A 6,890-nucleotide genomic window follows, 5' to 3' on the forward strand; every position below is an offset into this window, starting at 1 on the left:
CTCACCGTTTTTATACGCCCACAGTTTTCATTTTGCATTCATTTCATTGCCTGGAGTCATGAATTTTTCATCACTGGTTTCATGATGAATAAAAGATGAAAAAGGGAAAGACATAGAGAGCTGGAGTAACTGTGTGTTTGTGTATTGCAACTATGTGAGTCCACAAAAGGCACTGATAAAAATCTGTCACCACGCTGTATCGCTCTCTAGAGTGATAAAGTACATCAGAGTGTTTCCTGTACAAATGTGACTCTGATTGCACCATAACTGAGACTAATGGGAAGTTGTTTATAAAATTAGTTTAAGAAGGAAGTGTCAGCATTGTGAGGAAAGTCTACTTTACAGACAGAATGGCAAAAAACTCACAACACTTTGGTTTAATGTAATAAAAACTAACTTGGAAACAAGTGTTTCTTGTTACATTAGTATACAATACAATTTCCCCCATGTAGATAAAAATAGCAATATATTTAAAGGTGCAGTAGGAGATCTTGGAAAATGCTAACTTTAGCCTGATAGCACTGAAAGCGAACATCGTATTGTGCCTTTAAGGCACTTGAAGTTTTCTTCATTTATTCAATAATGGTATTCCATATGATGCGATTTTCTTGGTTAAAATTTTTTTTCTATGTTAAAAACCATAAATTATTTTTGCTTTGTTTCTCATGGTTGGCCTCCAGTAGATGGGGTGATTTTTGCTCATGTAAGCTATAATATTCTTCAGCAAGCACACAGTGTAGTTACCCAGGTTCTCGTGATGCTAGAAATGAAATGGGTCTATCAGAAGTTCATCTACTTTATTAACATAGAAAGAGTTAGCAGAGAGTTGCTCTCCAGAACCCACTGCCCTCGCCATGATCCGCACCTTGTGCCAGCGTCACCCTAGATAGAGACATTCTTTCTCTCACCGTTTTTATACGCCCACACTTTTCATTTTGCATTCATTTCATTGCCTGGAGTCATGAATTTTTCATCACTGGTTTCATGATGAATAAAAGATGAAAAAGGGAAAGACATAGAGAGCTGGAGTAACTGTGTGTTTGTGTATTGCAACTATGTGAGTCCACAAAAGGCACTGATAAAAATCTGTCACCACGCTGTATCGCTCTCTAGAGTGATAAAGTACATCAGAGTGTTTCCTGTACAAATGTGACTCTGATTGCACCATAACTGAGACTAATGGGAAGTTGTTTATAAAATTAGTTTAAGAAGGAAGTGTCAGCATTGTGAGGAAAGTCTACTTTACAGACAGAATGGCAAAAAACTCACAACACTTTGGTTTAATGTAATAAAAACTAACTTGGAAACAAGTGTTTCTTGTTACATTAGTATACAATACAATTTCCCCCATGTAGATAAAAATAGCAATATATTTAAAGGTGCAGTAGGAGATCTTGGAAAATGCTAACTTTAGCCTGATAGCACTGAAAGCGAACATCCCACCCTCCCTGCAATCGCTGTCCAAAGCCACGCCCCCTGAACGCATAGATGCTCACAGACCAGAATACCAGAGACAACATTACTACAGTAGGCTACATCAGCGGTTCCCAATTCCAGCCCATGTTCCGAAATGAAGTAAACCCCTGCTCAGGGAGTAGGGAGCAATGAGTGAACGCGCTGATGACGTATCCTGTCTGCGCGAACAGGGTGCGCGGAGGTATGCAGATACATACATTAACAGGCAGGTAGGAAAGCCAATTAAAATGCTCGGACCGAGCGTTTTTATTGGACGAACAGTTCTTGGTCCTACGCCTTCCACAGAATATATATATAATACATTTAGACCACTTAACTTATTGATTGCTATCGGGATGTGAAGAGACTTTCAACCAGCATAACAAAAAATGTTTCTGAAGACAATCACCTTTTGCACCTTTAAGATGGTTATTGATGTATAAGCATGATTGGTAATGTAGTTCTAGAGAGTGTGTCTCATACTGATGGCAGAAAAGTTTTCGTTCAATATATTTCTGCTCTGAAAAAGAGTGTTTCACAAAACACTTAAAATCACAAAAATAACTTAAATCCAAAGTTCTGGCATGAAACTCTAGATGGTGCAGTCCGATAGGTCCAACTCAATCTGACCTAATGACATCATTATCACATGGCACAGCTGATTGGTTCTCTCCTGTATCGGTAGCCAATGAGCTCACTGCTCAACATTCAAATATAAGACTAGTGATAGCCGTAGCAGTTGCAGCTTGCTTCAGAACAGCGAAGGTCAAACTCTCAATCTGACATAATGTCATCATCACATGGCTCAGCTGATTGGTTCTTTTTGTATCTGCAGCCAATGAGCTTGCAGCTCAACATTCAAATACTTGGCTAGTGCTTGCTGTAGCAGTTGCAGCATGCTTTAGAAACCCTCCACCTTCCCCAGCTCCACCTGTATGCTATATGGGGGTTATTTCATATATGTGCAGCAGCAGTATTTCTTACATGCTCACAGCAGCATGTTGTGGATGTATTAGCAGTAGCACGTGTCGGACTTGCTCTGCAGCAGCAGCAGCTTAGCAGATCTATTCCGCCAAGACCAAACACATTAACATTGTCATGTACTGTACATTACCATGCCAATCCCTCTGAGAGTTGTCATGACAGAAATTACTTTTCTTAAAATGTATTATGTAAATTACATAGATTTTAATGTAACTCTTGACTTTATTAATATACCTGTTTTAAACGATACATTTACTAATAAGAATAAATGTTAAAATTTCCCCAATGTGGTAATCACAAACAGTTCAGTAGAAGGAATCCAAGCAAGAATCTCAATGGCAGAAGTGTTTCAATCGAAACTACTTATTTTGTACCGAGTCATCGTCCTCTAAAGTAATTTGTAAACAATTTGCTTTGCACACCTTTACTCTCAAACCTAACTGCGTTTCTCAGACTCTGCCAGAAAAAGCCTTCTGCTGCCGAGTTTCTGGGCCACTCCAGCACACTGTGTGCCCACAGGCAGCGCTGCAAGTTTAGGATTCTCGACTGCCGAAGAACCGGTTCCAACAAGACCAACACCATCACATCCACGCCCTCTTCCAACAGCCTTTTTTTGCACTAGGAAAGCTGCCATCTTGAAAATCCCACTTTGATCAAATCCCTCCATCAGGACAAATATCGTCTTCCTACTCCGGTTTACGCTCTGATTTAGGTTATCCATGATCGGTATACCAGGAGTCCAATCTCTTTCCGCCAGACAGAGTGGACGAACTCGCCTTCCTCTATCTTCCAGTTCAAAACGCAAGTGGTTCAGTACCCATTCTGCCACCATCGGATCTTTGGTGTCGTACATAACAAAGGCATCATATGTGCAGTCATTCGTCTTCAAGTAATAACTTTATATTTTGGCTCTCCAGAAATTATAAATGTACGATATGACCCAGTAGAACACATGTATCACAATAGTTGTAGACATCATGAGAGTGATGGATGACGTGAGTACATATAGGATTTGAGCAATACTGTTGTTGATGCAGGCATTTTTAAAATCTAGACTGACCATTGGATGCCCCCTTTTGGATTCCGGAAGGTCGCACAAGATGTCTGTTGCAAGATGAGGAAGGACAATCTTACTTTTCTCTAACCAGAGAATGAAGTCCAGAAAGTCACAGGTACAGTGGATAGGGTTTCTCTTCAGGTTCAGCATGCGAAAATGATCACCACCTGTCTGGAAGGATGCATCGCTGATGTGCTTCAAGTGGTTGAAAGCAAGACTGAGGATCAGCAGGCTTTTGACATCTTTGAGAAAGCTGTGATGCAACTTGAAGATAAGATTATGGCTCAAGTTTAAGACCTTCAACAAGCTTGTATGCTTTGATAGTTTTCTAGTAACCTTACTCAGTTTGTTCTTACTTAGATCCAGAGTCTCCAACTCGGGTAAATATTTGAGCTGTTCCCCCACCTCAAAATTGGCAAGAGTGTTCCTGCTCATGCTAAGATATGTTAGAGCCCTTGGAAAATAGCTGAATATATCGTCTGGTATTTCACTAAGCTTGTTACAGTATATGATATATCAAGATGTGTTAGGTTCGAGAGAGACTTAAAAAGACTTTTGAATCCACAGTCCTTCTTCCACATTATATCCAGTCGTTTGGCTTAAAACTGCAGTTCCTTCAGTGAGTCGCTCTTCAAAGTCTTGTTGGTTAGTGAATTTATCTCATTTCAACTGAGGTTGAGCACTTTGAGGAACTGTTTTCCAGGAACGTCAGACTGTTCCTGACACCTGACACCTCAAAGTAATGTTTTTTTTGTGACTTAAATCCAAAACTTGTAATTCTTTCAGTTCATTAAAGGTGGAATCTGAACGCATGTAGACACTGTTGTGAGACAAGTCAAGGTACTTTAGCCTGGGGAAGTGAGTGAACTCTGTACTATTGAAATATGAAGCAATAAAGTTGGAGGAAAGATTGAGGCAAGTGATGTTCTCTGCTCCTGTGAAGAAAATTTGATTGATATCGTAAATGTTGTTCCTGCTGAGGTCCAAAACTGGTCCTGTTGCCAGGCATTCAGCTTTGGTAAATGGAGGATAATGGCGGAACTGTTCAACTGTGTGAATGTAGGGGCCTTCACGGCGGTCTCCTTCATTGTCATCAGAAAGGATGTCACTTCTACACTCCTGTCTCCGAAAAGGACTTGTGAATGTTAGCCTGTTGTCAATCAATGAAATCAAAGACAGGTTGTGAAAGTTCCTGAACACCGATAGATTGAGATGTTGCAGAAAGTTGACTCCCAAGTTTAGAACGGATAGGTTTCTCAAACCAAAAAGAGGTCTGAGATCTTCCTCACAAAGACTGGGAAATATAGCCTTCTAGGTGAAGTGTTTGTAGTGATTCCAAACTAGCAAAAACTTTCGAGAGTTTCATTCTATGGTAAAATCTTTGAGACGGATTATTGTATGAGAAATCTACAACTTCCACTTTTGGTCGAACACTGAAAAATTGTCCGCTTTCAAATTCACTTATCAATGAGTTGAAGGAAGGATACAAATACTTTAACATAGTAAGGTTCTGGAACCATGATGGGTTGATCGTTTGTAAAGAATTCCCAGAGAGTCGTAGGTCTTGTAGTTTGGATAGTTCAATAAAAGCATCCGGATGAATCTGTAGAGCGCGGTTTCCAGATAAATCAAGAACTCTCAGGTTTGTTAGGCTGTTCAGGTCAGAGGCATGAACATAGTCAATCTTATTTAGGAGAAGTGAAAGTTAACGGAGGAATCTGGGTAAAGCGTATGGTATTTTTTTCAGTCCATTTTTAGACAGTTCTAGCTCAGTTAGATTTAAATGTTGAAATGTTTCATTGTGAATTATCAGTTCTATTACTGACATTATGATAGTAGTTCCTATTTAATGACAAAACTTTGAGTTCTGTCAGGACCACTATCGTCAAAGATGATTGACAATTAGCATACAGTTTGGATTGGCGGTATGGTTCCGTTCTGGGCAAGAACTCCCTGCGCATCCATGCAGCCTAGCATGGATGAGAGCAGGGAGAGCAGCGATAACCCCCCCAGGGTAAACAGAACAGAACCAACATAAATGTATTGCAGATATCGTTAAAGTTCAATAATGTTATGTACACATTTTAGAATTAGTCAGATTCAAAGGAGAATCAGAAGGCTGAATCCTGACTGACAGAGGAGGAGTTGGGGATGGAGGGGGGTAATTAGCTATTGAGCAATGCGAAAACTGCTGATACTACTGCGGGACCTTATATATGAATACTTAGGTGTCGTATTCCCATAGAGGTTGATGGGGATCAGCTGAGAGTCAGCTGATGCGAGCTTGACTAACGTGACCTGCCAGAACTAACGCTACGCTTGATTTTCTTTGTTCCTGCAAAATCTGATGGTCCAATTGTCTTGATATGGTTGGAATTGAGGCTCAGCCATTGCATTCCAGGGGGGAGATCTCTTGGAAATACTGTAATCTTATTATCATCAAGAAGCAAAGTCTCAAGATTAGCCAATCTTGAAAAAAATCCCATTCTCAAGACATTTTTCAATCTGATTCTTTCTGAGGTTTATCTGTGTAAGATCAGTCAGATTCCAGAAGGCGTCCCTTTGGGAGATATTTTATTTTATTGCCTGCAAAGTCTAGTTCAGTTGTATTCCAGATCAGGTTTTTCGGAATTCTTTTCAAAGATCTTCCCGAACAGTCCAAGGCGACAGAGCTATTGGACAGTGTCACATCACATGGAAGCTTTCTCCAAGCCCAGATGAGGCCTTGAAATGAGTGGACAGTACATATCAAAATCAACACAAGTATCATTTTCTTAAGAGTTTGGGGACTCTTGTGAATGAGAGAATGTATTATTGGTTACTTTCTGAAGCTGTCCAAATTGGGTATATGCCAACATGAACAGGTTGAGGGCTAGCAGTTATCCTAAAAACCATGACCAGAACTAACCTAAAAAATTTTTTTTTTAAATAAAAACCTAATAAAATAACAAAATTTAATGGTTTTGAAAGAAGTATGTTTATGCTCACCAAGGCTGCATTTATTTGATGAAAAAACAGTAAAAATAAATATTTTGAAATATTTTTATAGTTTAAAATATCTATTTACTATCTTGACATATATTTTAAATGTATTTATGTGATAGCAAAGCTGAACTTCTTTCAGCAGTGTTTTCTGTGTCCACATGAAATCATTATCAACATTTAAAAGTAAAAATATATATATACAGTATATATTTTAAAAGTTACGTTTTTTTCAGGTTTCTTTGATGAATAGAAAGTTCAAAAGAACAACATTTGAAATTGAAATCTTTTGTAACATTATAAATGTCTTTACTGTCACATTTGGACAATTTAATGTGCCTTACTGAAAAAATATAATTATAAAAAGGTAACTGATCCTAAACGGTTGTGTGGTTGTATAACAGATCAGAAA

At 38.9% G+C, this 6,890-nt stretch overlaps 1 pseudogene; it reads right to left on the minus strand.

The window, feature by feature from the left end:
* Positions 1 to 2,817: 2,817 nt before the first annotated feature.
* On the minus strand, positions 2,818 to 6,266 carry LOC107689823 (toll-like receptor 8; annotated as a pseudogene).
* Between the last annotated feature and the right edge of the window lie 624 nt (positions 6,267 to 6,890).

Source organism: Sinocyclocheilus anshuiensis, unplaced genomic scaffold, assembly GCF_001515605.1.
Source record: "Sinocyclocheilus anshuiensis isolate Anshui unplaced genomic scaffold, SAMN03320099.WGS_v1.1 scaffold393, whole genome shotgun sequence".
NCBI classification, from domain to species: Eukaryota; Metazoa; Chordata; class Actinopteri; order Cypriniformes; family Cyprinidae; genus Sinocyclocheilus; species Sinocyclocheilus anshuiensis.